Below are 19,547 nucleotides of genomic sequence, written 5' to 3' on the forward strand. Positions count from 1 at the left end.
ATATGATCAGTGATTGCTTTAGTTTGCGGTATTTTGCCTCTACAAATGCTTTGGCTTGAGACTTTAATGTATATAGATAAATGTAAAAGTGGGCTTTATAAATTCATTTAATTAAAATGTCCATTATATAGTAAATAGGTCAATGTCTTTTGCATTGCATGCATTACTAGGTGATCATTTTTGACACTTTGCATGGCTAAGATGTAAACTACGTTAATTTGTACGTTGGATTTTTTGTTTTTAGTCACCAAAATTTGGATTTGGCTAACTAGCTTTTGGCACGTGGCAATTCTCTTTCTACATCACATCAGCATTCTGCTAAATACATCAGCACATCAGTATACTTCCAATAATATATCATGCTTCAAATGTTCTTGTCACTAAAACATGTCCTTATATTTAAACACAGAATTAGCAATGTCTGTCATATAATGTGCAATATATAAAAATGTAATATAATTTAATTACTGTATATGTTATGTATTGGCATTCATAATGTCTAAAACACTGTCTCAAAAAGAAATATATAAGAATTGCATGTTTCAGGCATCCAATCTGTTTAGGAAAAGTGTCAAGGCATTTAGCAATCAGAGCTTTCCTCATAACTTCAATTCATATTAATTTGCTCTCATTGTAAAATTGTGAAATTTAAGTTATTTAAAATTCATTATAATGTTATGTTCATAAATAAGATATATGTACCTGTAAAAAAAGTGTATATAACTTTATAAGTATAAAACATTAAAAAATATAATTTCTTCTTCATTTTGTCATGAGTATAAAACACACCTTTGCTCTTTTGACCAGTTCTGTGATAGACAAGTTCCACTAAAGTTCACAAAGCTTATTAAAATCAGAATATAAGTATTTAGAATATAAAAATATACTTTTCAGTATGTTAATATGTCATCAACCTTGTGAGACAAATGTCTGTAATTTACAGAAGTTAATTTCCTTTGATACATCATTACTCATCTCAGTCCCGGCATCTGAACACCATGGACAGCCATGAGCCTTTTAAATGTTTAACCAAACCCTTTCGTACTCAAACAAGTTAAATATTAAGCAGTGCTTCACTGAAGAAAGTTCACTGTTTTTTTTTTTTTTTTTTGCTATTAATTGAGGATTCACCATTGCTCAAGCAGCATGAAATCCTTTTTGACTTCTCCCCGCTTGCCTGGAGGTTAGATCGGTTTTAAAACATTTCAGCACAACGGGACCATGGCTAACAGGTAATCTGTCTAATTACAGCATCGGAGGGGTCGTCCAGTTAAATATTTAAGAACCTCCATAACCTCTATTTCACCCTCCCTGTGTAGGGGAGCTCCAGAGACCAGACTCTCACTCTGCCTCCATTAGCTCATGCCTTCATGCCCAGAGGAACTTGACCGTGGTGACAGGCGGTGCAGAGCTCGCTGCTGGGCTGAGCTCCACGCCAGCCCCCTCTCCCACTGTGACCACGCTCTCCCCAAACCAGCAAACATTCAGTAGCAGTGGGGCAAAAATGAATCTGAATTTTTGGAGCTTTATTCTGCCTGTCAGATTAATATGTATACATACATACATACACACACATAGGTATAGGTATTCATTTTTCATATTCATAATTTTTCTAGTTATAAATCATAATCAGTTAAATCAAGATACACCTGTGACAGTGAGTAATAATCTTAAAATGAAAAGATTTATTTTTCCTTTTTACTACTGATATAATATTGAAGCTGCAAAGATGGGATGTGAATATGAGTTTGAAATATAGACTCCTTATTTATGAGGTAGCAAGTGGTCCACAGACAAGCTTTTATGTTTCATCCAAGAGAAATTTGCCACCTCTAAGGATTATTCAATTTTGTGATACAGGCAGGTTGAAGAAATATTCATGGTTTAAATGCCATTGAGCCTGTCACATTCCAAACTTTATCTCAGTGAGTTTGAAATGAGAGATGACCTCCTGAACACATGGAAATCAATCATCCTGACAGACACACCACTTATTCTTTATTACCCCCATATCAAAACCACTGAATTATTGCACAGGGCCTTTTTATTTTTCTTTTAATGTTTAATATTTTCATTATGATCTATCTAATCGCATTTTTCATCACCAAGGAAGGAAAATTTGTAGTTGTGTCTTCACAGTTTAGCCTTACTCACACTTCCAAAAAGGAAATAAGACAATGTGCAAAGAATTCTTAACAGACTTTGTTAACAGACTCAGCTGTGAAACAATTGGCTGAAACCACTCATTTCTCTCTTGTGTGGGTTCTGTTTGAACAGTACAGCATAGCTGAAACAACATAGCCCACCCTGTAATCAAAAATCAATAGATCATTTTACATAATACCGAGGGAAATTCTACTTCTCATGCTACTTTTTGTGTCATCCTTGAAATATCTCTTTACAGGTGATAGCAACGTGGATATGATGTAGTTTTAAAGCATTTGAACCAACAGGGCTCATATAATGTACGAGGATTGACAGCTTAGAGTCCATATTGTACATACCGTGATGCCAGATCTGTATTTCAAGAATATGTGGGGTTCAAAAGATACAACAGAAACAGTGATGACTGTTGTTCTCTGAGGTTGTTGGTTCTGTGAGAACTAAAAACAGGACAAAAATGTTTGTTGAGTGGATGGCGATACCCTGTCAGGCAAAATTCGATCCAAGAGCACATCACTACCCAAATCCGCTTAGACAAGGGTGCCCACAAGCCCACTGAGGACGCTGTCAATCAAACTTGGGATGTTACCTCTTCATGGGAGTTCTATTTGGCTGTCTTTCTTTAGAAAACACACTTTTTACTGAGGGGAGTCATTCAGTGTCCTCTACAGTTGAAATGGAGATATTTGTGTTTCAAAGGGTTATTCATGCCTTTCTTGGTGACCATATACTCACCTGAGATAAAAATATATATACATATATATCTTTTTTTTAAGATTGGTCCTGCTGAGGAACAGATATAGAGTGTTGGACTATGATGGAATTCTATTACTCCAGGTAAATAAATTGAAATCTTAGAATGTGAAAAAAACTTCGATGGACATAAAACTCAAGGCATGAAATTATTTGCCCAAGGTGTATTATTTTTAATGGTTTCCTCAATTATTTAAAATCCCAATAATATGCTAGATTGAAATCATCCCTGATCTGAATAAGATATTAGATAAATAATAGATTACACCAGACAGTAAAGAGGGATTTCAACAATAAAATGACTTCCACTGTAGATTATGTCTATAAGTAAGACAAAAAATGTGATAAGACACAGTCGTTATTTAAGAGCATGGTGCACTATAATGGAAGATGGATACAGTATTAGTTCAGTGCAAGAATCCAAACATGTTTCACTCTGAGTGCTATGTGAATGCCAGATACCACAGAGGAAGGACACAGCTCTTAATCAATGCTACTGACTCCCAGGCCTCTATTTTGAACTAGAAATAATGATTTTTACATAAACCTATAATGTGCGGACAGTATGGAGCAGATGGTCATATGAAAACTGATGATGGGTTTAGGAGTCATTAGTAATTCTCTCTCCAGCAAGAGAACTGCTGAGCAGTACAGAGACCACTGCAATTTGCTTGGCTTACCGTCCTCTGGCTTAAATCAAGTTTGTGCAGTGCCGTGCTGTTCTGGAACCTGGGTTATGCATATTGGAGCAAAGCTTTTCCCTGACTTGGTGCGGATAACATCTTCCCTGAGTTGGTGTGGATAACATCTGTAGTTTGATCAGCAACATTAGCCCCCTGCAAGTCACTGCTTGCAATCCATTACCGGCAGACAGCACGTCGGGTGGTGAGTTCACTAGAGCTAGGCTACACTACCTGACTGGGGGGCTCGAGCCCCAAGAACAGCCGGACTGTTGCGGCAAGCGCTCTCAAGATTGTGGGAGGAAACTAATTGCATGCAAGGGGGAGAAGACAATCCCTGGGGAAGATCAGGGAGGATGTTCCCTAAATGAGCTGCAGGAGTACAGCGTTTCAGTTTGTCCTGGGATTGTCTTGTTTACTATTCATGTAAAGATCATTGTGACTTTGTTGCAGACGTTAGAACCAAGAGGACTGACTTTGGCCCCATCATCACTCCATTATTATTATTTATATATATTTTTACGTTTTTTCATATATCCATGGCCTAGTTCTCTTCACCAATATGGAAATGCATCTACATTTGTAATTCTAATTTTTATTCCTGCTCATCAGTTACACTGTATAGTCTGTGAAGTCATTCAACCCAAAGGCCAAATTTTAGTCCATTTCTTCGTTGCTCTTAGTAACCTAGCAGATGCCCATTTATGAACAGCAATAATTAATGGCTCTAAAATGCAAGGTTTGTTTCAGGCTTACACTCGTACATAAACATTACAGCACATTGGTAATTTCAATAAAAAAAACATCAATTTTCTATTTTACATAAACTCACATAGTCTTATTAGGTGTTCATTTGCTTTTTAAACACCCACTTACATTAGATGATTAAAGTTTATTAATTATTTATTGAAAGTCAAACCAAAGAACACCCTATCAAAACTGCTGCACTTGCATGTATGATTAATGTCTTGAAAAACAGATTGTTTAATGGCAGATTAGTCCAATTTGACAGCATAGGGATGTGTGGCCTCATCTATTTTCTACATCTCATTATACACCTCAATGATGGCTGAACAAGTTGTGAGTTTATTTGTGTGATCTAAATGGTTATTGACTCATTTTGTGATGTCCACACGCCTTTCCCACTTGCTGTTGCATAGATAAAGGAACGCAGTTATCATGACCTAACCTTCAAAATTAAAGTCTTGTTTTAAGAAATGTTTTAAGAAATATGCACTGTGTAATACCATTTCAGTTTAAAGGGTTCAACTGTATTGCCATAAATTCACAAAGAATATCTTCAGTGGCCTATTCAGTTTCCTTCTAATTCCATTAAGTAGTTAACATACAGGTATTTCCCAAGGGTGTTTTATCCCCACAGTGTAAAATACAGAGGGAAGTTTCTGCCTGTAACCCACTTCTCTCAGGAAGACTAATAAAACTTATAAAACAAAATCCACAATCAGACCCTAGTCTATGATGGTCTAGTGCCATCTACTGTTAATATGTACATAATCATTTAGATCCATTTTCCAAACAGTTGGAACACTGCACAACATAATTCAGGCAGGCCTAATAGAATTGTTGGAATCACTCATTTGTGGTTCTGTTGGTGAAATCACTATTCTAGTTTGTCATGAGGTTTAGAAAACTTTATAGCACTGAACAGAGACTATTCACCATGCAAGTTATACCACCTACAGATGAAATAAACCAACTAACATGGATTGGTGCTCCATTGCTGGCTCTTAACATCTTACACACAGTAAAGTGGTACTACTCACATCCAAGATTCAAACTGGCTTGACATGTTTACAACATGTTTCAAAAGCTCCTTGAGCCGACCTTGTGGTTTAAAAGCTTTGACAGTGGCTACATCCTAGACACACTGAACATGACCATTTAAAACAGTGAAATGTCCCTTTAGAAAAGTAAATAACATTTAATTGTTAGCTAATGGCATGAAGCAAGAGTATTCACTATAGCAACCCTAAGGCAACCTAATAACTAAAGGCCAGTGTAGCCATGAAGGATTCTGATATATGGAGATATACAAGTCCATTCATAATCACCCAGAAATATGGCCACAACAGCTTCTCTGAGGCTGTATCCAAGCTTTGTACACTTAAATTCAGGTGTCAAAAAATTTATATTTGGCAAGTCTCATATGGAAAGATGCAAAAAAGTACTTCAAGCTTCAGATCTATGTATCTGAAAGTACACAATAATCAATAAAGTCAGCTCTGTATATATACATGGGAATTCCAGCATAGCAATTGCCATCAGTCATAAGTCATATTGTAGATTCAGGTGCTCATTTGCATGTCATTATCACAGATTAACATATATTAACATACATTTTAGCTTCACTCTATTTGGCAAGGGGCAGAACTTGGAAAACCTTTTAAATTCGGGCATTCTTATGCCTTCCATGAATATTACAGTCAGTAATGCTATTCTTGCTCAGTGTCACTTCAGAGGTCCTTTTTTATAAAATGTTATTGCTGACAAGGCTGTGATTCTGAATTTGAATTGGGTAATAAAATTATCACATAAACACAACACGGAGGGCAGCAGAGATCTAAGGGGTGTGTTTTAGTGGGTGTGCTTTGAATTAAAAACTTGTTAATATCACAGTTCCATATGGTAATGTATTTTCTGCAATCCCTCCATACTGTTCAACTAATAATTAATAAATCATACTAAAAGGTTGCACTCTCTTTTGTGTATTTAAAATGGTAATCTCTAATGATTTTCCTATTCTATCTACAGATTGTGCAGTGATATATTTGAGAAGTTATAGCAAAACTCAAATTTTTAACATAACATAAAAATAACATATAAATAGCACTGCTTATATATAGCAACCAATCACTCAAGCTCTAGAGAAGTCACAGTTTCCCATCTGAGAATAAATGAAAACTGCATTCTCAGGCATGAAGAGTTTACCAGTCTTCCCAGACACATTTCTCAAAACATCTTGCGATAAGCTTTCCACACAAACCACCCTGCTATCTCCTCAGAGCGTTCAAGACAAGATCTGTCTTCACACCGCAAGCCTCAGCTCATAGAGTAAATACATATATATAATTTGTCTAGTATATAGAATAAGACATAGGTGTTCGGGCATGTAATGAACTGATTAACATCACCTTTTTTGTGTTGTCCTGAGTTTTTCTAGCTATAACAAGTAATGAGTTCTACCGCACAAAGGACTGACAGCTTTATCTATAGCTAAAGTGGTTGCAGCCGCATTTTCACTTTCTGTCATGAAATGTATCCAGCAGTTAATGTGTCTTTCTTGCCATTTTTATAATGAATTAATTTAGTCATAGGCACAGATGAATCACCAGTGGTCACATTTCATTACACTTCAGTCCAGAGGTGTATATGATCTGACTTGAATGGTAGAGTGACCTGCAAAGACGCTATCCTTATGGCCAATGATTCTTATCTAAGATTTGACCCTACGTGTCTCATGCTGAGTCCTGTTTCATTCCACTCTCCATCTTCCAAGTCTGCGCTTTGGCAAACATAAAAAAAACTATGTGTGGTTTCTGTTAGAAACTCTTAGTGAATTAGAATATTGCAACTGATTATGGAATAAAAGATTAATGCAACCATTCTTACCAAAATGAGTCGAAATTCAAGCAGAGTGCAAATTCAATGCAGTGACTGTATCACTACAGCCACTACAGATGAAATCTTGCAGGATAAATGACGTTGCTATGAAAGACATGCATTGATGTATTTGTGGGGGTAGTATCTGTGTGACTTCATTAGTCTCATCTGAATGAGTCAAGGGTATTGAAATGCTTTTACCTGTGGGACAGAAGATGGAAAAACACAAAATATCACCCTTGATTCTGCGTCCAGCAGCAAAAAGGAATTCCATTCATTTCTTTCATACTGGCTAATAGAGTCTCTGAATCTGTGAAAAGGTGCAGTGATTGGCATTTGAATCAGCTGTATCCAAGTCTTAAGGATAACAGTGTCAGTTGCTGTTACACTCGGTTTGTCACTAGCTTCAAGGATAAAGTCTCAGAGAGTGCTTTAGGAGACGTACACTTCCAAATTCTACAATTTCTTAAATAACTGCACAGAACACTGAGATACCTATTTGTACACCTATTTTAAAGAAATTGTAAGGATTGTTATTGCAATATAACAAACGTATGCATTAATGTCATTATGACTTTTTCCTCATTCTTACCTGTCCTCGTGACCGGAAAGCTGAAAAACAGGTACAAGCATTACCAATCATTTTAGTTAAAAACCAATCATTTTGTTAGAAATGAAATGAATGAAAGGCCTTTCAGTGGATATTTTTTACCATTAACGTATGAGAGAAAGTTTTCTTCCATGGAACGCCCATTAACATATGCTGGGATGTTCCCTCCCATGGAACGCCTTTTCCACTGAGGTGGTGCTAAACCCCACACGCAACATTAACCTAGGCAGACTGTTCAATTGGATCAATGTGTGTGATTAATGTTATGTGTAGGCTTGTTTCATTAATGATGTACATTAATACTAAAATGGCATTTTAATGTGATTTATACACCATTTCATCAGCGATGAGTGATGTTTTAATAACCCTCCATGGACAAAATCCTGTTTTCTTACTTTAAAGCAGCATTCCAAAAACACTGGATATTTTTGGCAAATGTGACATTATTCTTTACACTAACATCAGATTGTGACATTATTCTTTACACTAACATCATATTGTGATGCTGAAGACTGTATTTTTGGAGGGACAATTAAAGGTCAAATCCTGAATGGAGGAATTAATTAAATTACATTTTACTTTTTGTGCAAAGTTAGAGGAAGACGTCGTGCTTCTGTGGCTATGAAAGGTTGCTAACTACACTGGTGACACAGGCACCTTTGGGGCTTTGGCCAAACCAAAGATATGCGTAAAAATTATTGGAATTAAACCGCTTGTAATTGTTCCTACTTTCCCAAATGACCTTGAGTAAGGACACACCTTCACCCCTCTGATCTTTCTTTTTTTTGCCTATTCCGTTTGGTCATTTCCTTGTTTCTTAGATGAATAATGCATTTTTCGAAAGGGGCACAGACTGAAAGGGACCTGGAAGCTCATTTAAAGTTCATTTTCAAACGCTGAGACAAAGTTCACCCTAAGCATGGGTGTAACCTGAGCATTACAGGTTATAATGCTATAACCTGCAATATTATTATAGTGACAGCCATATGTCACAGGTAAGCAAAAATAATAGTGGACTATATTGCATCCCCCCGAGATCATGCAATATTACCAGCCTGTGTTTATCATGGTCATATCAGTTGTAGCGGGTTTGTGGAGGGTACTGGGGCCTCATTCATGGCGCTTGTATCAGCTTGATCAGTTCTGTACAACAGCATAACTGACTACAAAATGGATTTTATCTGATTTCTGGTCAGATTTCCATTTGCTTTTTTGGAACATTTAACTGCAAATTTCAACAATAAATTTTTCCTGTCCTGAATACATATTTCCAACCATTACTTATTTAGCCCAGGGCATAAAGTTATTAAATTTAATGTATATTATTCTGCAACTACTGAAAATGACTTAGCATGTACAGTTATGTTGATACGAAAGGTGTACATGTATAAAAATCTGATCTGATTCAAGATGTTAATATCTGGGAAGTGATTGCATCTTTCCATATTTTGTTTACTTATTAATTACTTATTGGCTTCTAAAAAAGGGGGACTGGGCATTTGTTTGTTTGCTTTTGTAATCCATCAGCATTTATTTGTATATGCATCAGTTCATAATTACCTGTGTATTTGTACCTTAGGTGTACTCTTTGCATAAAAAAATTAAGCATTGATTTTAAAACAGGATTGTAGTAAAATAACAAAATGGTCAGCAGCCCATTCGTGTATGTCTTTTGTTTTCTCATTGACGACCACAAGGTATTCATGAGAGAGCCCATTTAATCCTGCTCAGGTTACAATTACATAAGGCACAAGACATCCATTATGACCACTATCCTGTCTCCACCGCAAATGATCTCCATACAAGCAGTCTCTAATGGCAAGCTGTCAGAAGTAAGTTTCGAACCATTTAGCGATTTAGGGGGAATCTGAGCAAACAGAAATAAATCACATTCGCTCCCATAACACGCCAGTCTGCTCAAGAACACAGTGTAAGTAATAGTCTCTCATTTGAAAATAATAATAACATTCTGCCTAGAGGAAAGATGGTGAAAAAGGAAGATGGTTATATGACCAGTCCCTCCATCACAAGAAACAAATCAGATTGCCGTGTACAGCAAGGTCACAGTCAGAGACCTTTCAGATTCTCATTATTTAAGGGTTCTCATTTTCATATAGCAAGCATATGTTCATATTTTAAATCCAAATATATAATCCAATCAATATAATAGAATCCTTTGAAATCTTTTAATGTTTTGGGTGAAAATACATAATATTTGAACTAACAAAATGGGTGAAAATACATAATATTTGGCTTTATCAGGTATTTTTGAATAATTATGAAAGTAAAATTATGGTGTTTTTTAATCATTAATGAAGGCATGCATCCTGAACTATTCCATGTCAGCCTGTAAATAATCACATTTTCATTTTGCATATCAAAAAAAACAAGAACATATATTTATTTATTTATATATTATAAATATAAAAATCTGAAGAAGATTTCAGGTGAGTAACTGCAATGTACTGTAGAAAGACATGTAAAGATATTCAAAATTCAAACATTTTACATGTGTGTGTGTGTGTGTGTGTGTGTGTGTGTGTGCGTTTGTGCATGCCAACTAACTTTACTATTACTATGTAAAATTCAAATTGTATACAAACACACATAAAATATGTGTGTGTGTGGGTCTGTGTGCGTACATATCTTTAAGCTAATGTATTCCACAGCCATTCACCTGAAATAAAAGTCAATCACAGCTAATCATCCATAAATTGCACTGTCTCAAATCCAGCAGGACAGCTGGAGCGTTGACTGCTGGATAAGAAAGAGCCATTTGCTGTACAGACCAAATGGGAGACTCATGCAGGATTTGAGAGAAGTGAAGCTAAAAGAATTTGTCCACTCCCCATGAGGCTGGATCTGTTCAATCGCGTCGCCCTCCAGAACCAAAGTGGATTAGCTTCTGTTCGGCTAAGGCAGAGTTTAAAAGTTCCACAGATAATTTGCTGTAATAAGCATTAACTCGGGGCTCTCTGCGGCAGACCCAGGGCTGGGAGGTAGAGGCAGTGGCAGGGCAGAGAGGAGTGTAGCGCCCCGGAGGATAATGAATAAATTAGACACGCAGCAGGCTCGCGTTGTGCCAGAAAATTCACAACTACTCGTGGAACTGCAGGAGCATCGAATCACTTCTCTCACTAGTGCGAAGGCTAATCAGAAATGGCATCCTTGCTACGCCCGTGCTGCCACCCTGCCTGAGCGCACGCAGCCGATTGGTGAGGCCAATGTGGTTCCCAACGCCATCAACATTCACGCTCTGGGAAGACTGTATTCCCAACCACTCACACAGGCGCCTGCTCATTTAATGATTTCCTTTCATACATGTATATACATGCATATGATTGGATCTATTAATCAACAGTAATACTTCAATTTTCTTAAGAGATAAATGATAAATGCAGACCGGTTAAAGCGTGGGCTAATGACCTCCCCTGACTGTGAGTGCTCTAATTCATTATGGCAAAGGAGCAGCCAACAAATGATTCCTGAACCCATGAACCCTCGCTGAAGCTTCTTCACAGTGGCATGACACAAAGCACAAATGCTATTTATGGATAAATAGAGTAACTGCCCAAGAGCCTTACCTGCACTGAAGTCTTGTGATCTTAAACTGCACGCACCTATCTACTGCCCGCGCGCCTGAGTACTCGATGGTTAGCATGTTTGTCTGTGGGGCATTTTGCTATGTGGCTAGAACTGACAGACTCTTAAGGGCCCAGAGTGAATAGAGAAGGCCAGCATAATAGACACTCCAACGTAACAAAGACTGATAATCCTGTCTGCCCCAACTGCTCCCATGTTGCTAGCAGACATTTTAAGGGCAGTTAAGTTGCTGTGAGACGACACCGAATGAACTGCGGGTGGACCAGAGACACCCAAAAAGCCATTATCTATGGCAAGCCGCGTCAATTCGCATCAATTAGGGCCCGTCCGAAGTGTCAGTGGTGGGGCTTCAAATTAATAATTAAATAAACAAAGCCAACCACAAGTGGCTACTATATAGCCTTTTAGTCATCTGAGTCCCCCCTCAGTGTATTGGCACAAAAAGCCTTAAGCCTTCAGGAAAACAACAGAGAACCATCTGTGAACCTCACACCACCAGCCCAGGACAACCACCCCACCCTAACGGCCTCTAATTCAGAATTTAGCAGGAAAAAGAAGATTCATGACTCGTTCCATCTCTTCCTTTCTTTTTTTAGTTAAGAAATGCAGTGACTGCCAGAAATTTGATCAGAGTTTTTCGTTCACGGTCTCTTGTTCAAGAAGCTAATTTGAGTCTCAGTAAATCAGCACTGGGACGTCGATGCTTAGGTCAGGCAGCTCTAGGTAAGAAAGGCTCAAGGCTGAGACTTGAGTGATTATTTTAAATCCTGCTCAGTGCGCAACTTAATTTGTTACTTTAATTGTGAGACGTTTGCCCTCGTTTGTCGGATCAGAACAAACCTCACTTGGACACGGATGCCTTCAAGGCCGCGTGTCCGTTCAGGTGGGGCTGTGTGTGCCAGGCTGCGAGCCGGGAACCGACGTGGCATGAGCAAAGTGTGATGCCGCCCCTGCACGGCAGCCGAACACAGGCAAACACCCCCCCCACCCCCACCATCCCCCCTCCCACCCCACCTCCTCCACCCCCCCACACCCATCCTGACCTCCCAGTTCTCTGCGCATTCCTCGTCAAACCGGCTCTGGTGCTCTGCGTCCCCGTTTCACTGTCCACTCTCCCCCTCCCTCCCTCCCTCCCTCTCCCTCCCTCCCTCTGCTCCTCTCTTTTACTCGCTCTTTGTTGGTTTTGTCCAGTTTTCCCAACCGGACCCCATCCCTGTGCTCCGTGACAGCGCAGGTGCTATGTCGGCGTGTGGGGCTGTCTCCTGGCTCTGGCACCCTGGCCCAGGGCCCGCGACTGCCGGCCTCTCCCCAGCCGCCCCGCTGGGCCGGGCATTTCCAGCGGGGCTGGCTGCCGGGCTGAGATCTGGCTCCATGCTCACTGGCCTTGGCCCGCTTACCACGCCCGCCTCTCATAATCGCCCCCCCCCCCCCCCCCCCCCCACTGTAAGGTTCTAACCCCCCCCCCCCCCCCCCCCCCATGCGCGCTGCAGAGCGACTTAACGTCTACACCTGTCTCGTCTTCCCCTGCTACTGATCCAGGGAGAGGTATGCATTTAGGAAAGAACTGAGGTTGATATATATGCTTTGCAATTGTGTATCCACATGGCACCAATTTAAGCCACAATTTTTTTGGAATGGAGTGTTTGCGTGTAGGTTTATTTCAGTTTCAATTTCTACATTGTTTTGTGTATATTTGATATCTGGTTATGCATTATTTTGTGTATAATTGATACATTAAAAAAAATGTATCTTTTAAAATGTAGTATTTATCCATGGTGTATATATTGTAAAAAGTGTAAGAAATACTTAAATTTACAAGCAAGTTAGCAACGTCAACATGAACGCAATACAAACAGATCCACATTCCACTTTCTTGCACCATTAAACTCAGGAGGTGAACATTAGTAGCTTCAATTAACACCTGCTTTTAGAAGTTTCTAAAGTCCTCCTCTTAATTACATGGTGTCATTTTTGTTGAATGTGTCCACACAGACTATTGCCTGATTCCATCCCCATTTCTGCTTTAAAATACACAGCTTTTCACTATTTATGCACCAGTGACCAAAGCGCTTTAGGTCACTACAGTTTCTCTAAAGAGAATAGAGGCTATTAAATGGTGGATAATTCTGAAGATGCATTCTCCTGGAGAACCATACTAACGCTGACATTGACCAGCAATTTGGGATGCTCATTAAAGCAATGCACAATTTGCATAGAAGGAAAAACATTCAAATGGAACCTGTTGGACCCTTTAACATATTAAGCATGGGCACCCAGTGCCTGAAAGCATTAGTTTAGATGATAGGAATGTTATTAATGAAGAGGAGCTCGTCTGCATATGAGCCTTTGATCTGTTTGCAGGATCAAGTAACGGAGAGAACAGACAATGATTTGTCTAGTGAGGTGCTAATTAATTCTCTCTGCATTTGAGAGGTGCCCAGTCAAGGGTGCTTTATATTGCTGTCAGGAAAGGACCCTGCTGTTTTAAATGTTTAAATACACACCGAACATGGGCACAGCTCGAATCAACCCATGCTGGTCAAAGATGTCTATGAATCATTTAAGGAATAAAAGGATAAAACCTACTGACAGAAAGTTTGTCTTCATTTGGTTAGCAGGTCCGTGCCATGTCATCAACACCACTTAAGAAAATAGTGTATGCCCAAAACATAATTATGAAGTGTCCAATATGTCCCTGATATTTCTCAGAATGTTGTTGCATGTCTTTTCTCGAAGTTTTGAGAGTATATGATAGTTCATCAAAAAATCTAGAATGTAAAAAAATAAACATGTAAAACTACTTTGACCCAGTAACAAACACAAGATGTATGGAACTTAACTGAAAATCCAATGCAAAGAAAGTAAGATACTACCAGTAGTAATAGTTGAATTATTAATATCATTACAACTATTAGTATTGTTATTATAATAATTGTTATTATTATAATAATTATTAGTAGTAGTGAATGCAGTTATTATTAGTTATATTAGTATAGGATATTAGTATGGCAGGAGCGAAACTCGAGAATAAAGGAAACACGGCGGACAGATGCTGGGTGTTTGTGGGCCAGAGTATTTACATAAACATGCTCTATTTTATTAAATGAAGATAAAAGCAGGAAGGAGTCTGGGGAGCCTATTATCTGTGCGTCCCCAGTGAGAGCTCCTCTCCTAAAGCAATGAGTACAAAATGCTAATACTGGGTGGGACTTGAGCAGCCTCTACTGGAAGCAATAGGGCTTCGAAAGGTCCCGTCCCATTCGGAGACTTAGGGGACTCAAGAGTCCGACAGAGGCATTAACAACATACATCGCATCTGTCTGCATGGCTGTGCCCTACTTACACCAGAATGTTGTGATGCGCATGTTAAAAAAAGTCCCTGATGGCTTATTAATGTACCTGTAGAGTAAATGTAATAAATTTACCCGTGAAAGAACGTTCTGGAAAACTGAAGTGATGCCACCAGTGGTGCCTGCTTCCCTTCTCTGCATTGTTCTGCTGATTTTTTCACTGAAGGAAGATAATTGAGTTCCACTGTACACATTCATTACAACTGACTAAAAACAAATGAGGCATTTTATGAGGGAAGACACATCAGGGCAAATGTTTTCATAGCCAGACAAGAAAAAAATCTACGAATCTGTTTTGTATTACACAAATTGATCTAATTTTCGGCAGCTGGCGTCTGCAAGCTGTTGACCTGACCTATAAAAGGTCACGTAGAAAATGGAATTACAGAAGCGCTTCCAAATTCAAAGATCCTGAATTGTGTATGTAGGTGTATCTGATGTGGGGGGGCGGCTAATGGCTTCACCTTTTGAGAAACAGAAACGAATCACAGTAAAGGTCAAATGATATCATGTTGGTGCTGGGTTGTTTTTTAACCAGCACCCTCAGTAATGGCTGCACGGTTCATCAGTACCAAGACTATCCCCTCAGCTTCCCGTCTTGACATCCTCCCTGCCCAAGACTTTGTGAAAACTCAAATGCCACTATGAAATCCATTTGTCAACAGGAATTATTGTGTGACGTTTACAGGGTTGGTTGAAGAGCCAGTCTAACACACGGGTTTGTTTTTCCTGGGAATTATTTGTGGAGAACCCTTTATTAATCCAGAATTAAATTTCATTGTAATGCAAATTATGACAATAAAGGTGATTCTGATTCTGATTATTCCCATAAAACGCATCACATTTTGCCATACTGTAATTACTACTTAATTGTCTTGTAAATAGACAAAAATATTATTAGATATAATGTATATTATAAAATATTATATATATATAATGTAAATTATGTATATGGTATTAATCTCTGAATCACATTTGAATAAAACAATGTTAGAAAAATAATTCCTTATTTTGAAATACATAATATACAAAAACTTGGCTGCATGTGTGTTTAAGCTAATGATGCGTTTATCCTAACTTGCTGCACCTGAGGTATGTGTAAATTTAAAAGCAAAGTGCTTCACAAAATGGAAATATTGCACTTAAACTGTGCAGGGAATATGGATTAGATCAGTCAACTGTGTTGAATTTCAGTGAAGACAAATATATTTATGAGGCACTGAGGCAAGATGGGTTCTCATTTGTGACTCTCAAACCGGTCCTTGGGCAATCGCCACTCTCAGACTGGTCCTCGGGAAATTGCTCGGGAAAAATGTAGTGCTACACACGATGGAATGTAGTGCTACACACGATGGAATGTAGTGCTACACACGATGATCTTTGAGTTTATAGAGTTTCTTTGCTTTGGTTTTTTCACTGTACACTACACATTTCTGACCACATCAAATGCCATCTGGAAATTCCAGCAAAAAGCAAAAATTATTATTATTATTATTAGTATTATTATTATTAATAATAATAATAATAATAAACATTACAAATTTGTAATCATGACATTTGTTGATTATATTGTTGACCTATTCAAAAGCAAGAATCTAATCTAAAGTTTTAAATTGTGTAAAAAAGTAATACCTCATTTAAATTAAAAGCTTTACTTCAACATCTAAAATTAAGTACAAAGCAAAAATATCACACGTAAACAAGAGTGCAGGCAGCTTTTGACAGGTAACCATATGTTACACTGATTATATTGAGGAGTTTATAAAACAGAGCTGGATAAGCGCATGGATGCTGTGAGTTTACACCACTCAGACTGGGACTCATGGGAACCACTCAAACTCACAGTGATTATACTTCACCTGTCCAACCTGCAGAAAACCCAGGGGGCACTGGGAATGTATACTATCATAACACATCTCAATGCACTGGCACGTCTGTAATAGGCAACAGTCCAGGCACGTCTGTAACAGAACACAGTCCAGGCACGTCTGTAATAGGCCATAGTCCAGGCACGTCTGTAACAGAACACAGTCCAGGCACATCTGTAACAGAACACAGTCCAGGCACGTCTGTAATAGAAGACAGTCCAGGCACGTCTGTAACAGAACACAGTCCAGGCACATCTGTAACAGAACACAGTCCAGGCACGTCTGTAACAGTACACAGTCCAGGCACGTCTGTAATAGGCCACAGTCCAGGAATGTCTGTAATAGAGCACAGTCCAGGCACGTCTGTAACAGAACACAATCCAGGCACGTCTGTAACAGAACACAGTCCAGGCATGTCTGTAATAGAAGACAGTCTAGGCATGTCTGTAACAGAACACAGTCCAGGCACGTCTGTAATAGAACATAGTCCAGGCGTGTCTGTAATAGAGCACAGTCCAGGCATGTCTGTAACAGAACACACTCCAGGCACGTCTGTAATAGGCCACAGTCCAGGCATGTCTGTAATAGATCACAGTCCAGGCACGTCTGTAACAGAACACAGTCCAGGCACATCTGTAACAGAACACAGTCCAGGCATGTCTGTAATAGAAGACAGTCCAGGCACGTCTGTAACAGAACACAGTCCAGGCACATCTGTAACAGAACACAGTCCAGGCACGTCTGTAATAGGCCACAGTGCAGGCATGTCTGTAATAGAGCACAGTCCAGGCACGTCTGTAACAGAACACAGTCCAGGCACGTCTGTAACAGAACACAGTCCAGGCATATCTGTAATAGAAGACAGTCTAGGCACGTCTGTAACAGAACACAGTCCAGGCACGTCTGTAACAGAACACAGTCCAGGCACGTCTGTAACAGAACACAGTCCATGCACGTCTGTAATAGGCCACAGTCCAGGCATGTCTGTAATAGAGCACAGTCCAGGCACGTCTGTAACAGAACACAGTCCATGCACGTCTGTAATAGGCCACAGTCCAGGCATGTCTGTAATAGAGCACAGTCCAGGCACGTCTGTAACAGAACACAGTCCAGGCACGTCTGTAACAGAACACAGTCCAGGCATGTCTGTAATAGAAGACAGTCCAGGCACGTCTGTAACAGAACACAGTCCAGGCATGTCTGTAATAGAACACAGTCCAGGCATGTCTGTAATAGAGCACAGTTCAGGCATGTCTGTAATAGAAGACAGTCCAGGCACATCTGTAACAGAACACAGTCCAGGCACGTCTGTAATAGAGCACAGTCCAGGCATGTCTGTAATAGAAGACAGTCCAGGCACATCTGTAACAGAACACAGTCCAGGCACGTCTGTAATAGAAGACAGTCCAGGCACGTCTGTAACAGAACACAGTCCAGGCACATCTGTAACAGAACACAGTCCAGGCACGTCTGTAACAGTACACAGTCCAGGCACGTCTGTAATAGGCCACAGTCCAGGAATGTCTGTAATAGAGCACAGTCCAGGCACGTCTGTAACAGAACACAATCCAGGCACGTCTGTAACAGAACACAGTCCAGGCATGTCTGTAATAGAAGACAGTCTAGGCATGTCTGTAACAGAACACAGTCCAGGCACGTCTGTAATAGAACATAGTCCAGGCGTGTCTGTAATAGAGCACAGTCCAGGCATGTCTGTAACAGAACACACTCCAGGCACGTCTGTAATAGGCCACAGTCCAGGCATGTCTGTAATAGATCACAGTCCAGGCACGTCTGTAACAGAACACAGTCCAGGCACATCTGTAACAGAACACAGTCCAGGCATGTCTGTAATAGAAGACAGTCCAGGCACGTCTGTAACAGAACACAGTCCAGGCACATCTGTAACAGAACACAGTCCAGGCACGTCTGTAATAGGCCACAGTGCAGGCATGTCTGTAATAGAGCACAGTCCAGGCACGTCTGTAACAGAACACAGTCCAGGCACGTCTGTAACAGAACACAGTCCAGGCATATCTGTAATAGAAGACAGTCTAGGCACGTCTGTAACAGAACACAGTCCAGGCACGTCTGTAATAGAACACAGTCCAGGCATGTCTGTAACAGAACACAGTCCAGGCACGTCTGTAACAGAACACAGTCCATGCACGTCTGTAATAGGCCACAGTCCAGGCATGTCTGTAATAGAGCACAGTCCAGGCACGTCTGTAACAGAACACAGTCCATGCACGTCTGTAATAGGCCACAGTCCAGGCATGTCTGTAATAGAGCACAGTCCAGGCACGTCTGTAACAGAACACAGTCCAGGCACGTCTGAAACAGAACACAGTCCAGGCATGTCTGTAATAGAAGACAGTCCAGGCACGTCTGTAACAGAACACAGTCCAGGCACGTCTGTAATAGAACACAGTCCAGGCATGTCTGTAATAGAGCACAGTTCAGGCATGTCTGTAATAGAAGACAGTCCAGGCACATCTGTAACAGAACACAGTCCAGGCACGTCTGTAATAGAGCACAGTCCAGGCATGTCTGTAATAGAAGACAGTCCAGGCACGTCTGTAACAGAACACAGTCCAGGCACGTCTGTAACAGAACACAGTCCAGGCATGTCTGTAATAGAAGACAGTCCAGGCACGTCTGTAACAGAACACAGTCCAGGCACGTCTGTAATAGAACACAGTCCAGGCATGTCTGTAATAGAGCACAGTTCAGGCATGTCTGTAATAGAAGACAGTCCAGGCACATCTGTAACAGAACACAGTCCAGGCACGTCTGTAATAGAGCACAGTCCAGGCATGTCTGTAATAGAAGACAGTCCAGGCACGTCTGTAACAGAACACAGTCCAGGCACGTCTGTAATAGAGCACAGTCCAGGCAC

Source organism: Brachyhypopomus gauderio, chromosome 12, assembly GCF_052324685.1.
Source record: "Brachyhypopomus gauderio isolate BG-103 chromosome 12, BGAUD_0.2, whole genome shotgun sequence".
Taxonomy (NCBI): domain Eukaryota; kingdom Metazoa; phylum Chordata; class Actinopteri; order Gymnotiformes; family Hypopomidae; genus Brachyhypopomus; species Brachyhypopomus gauderio.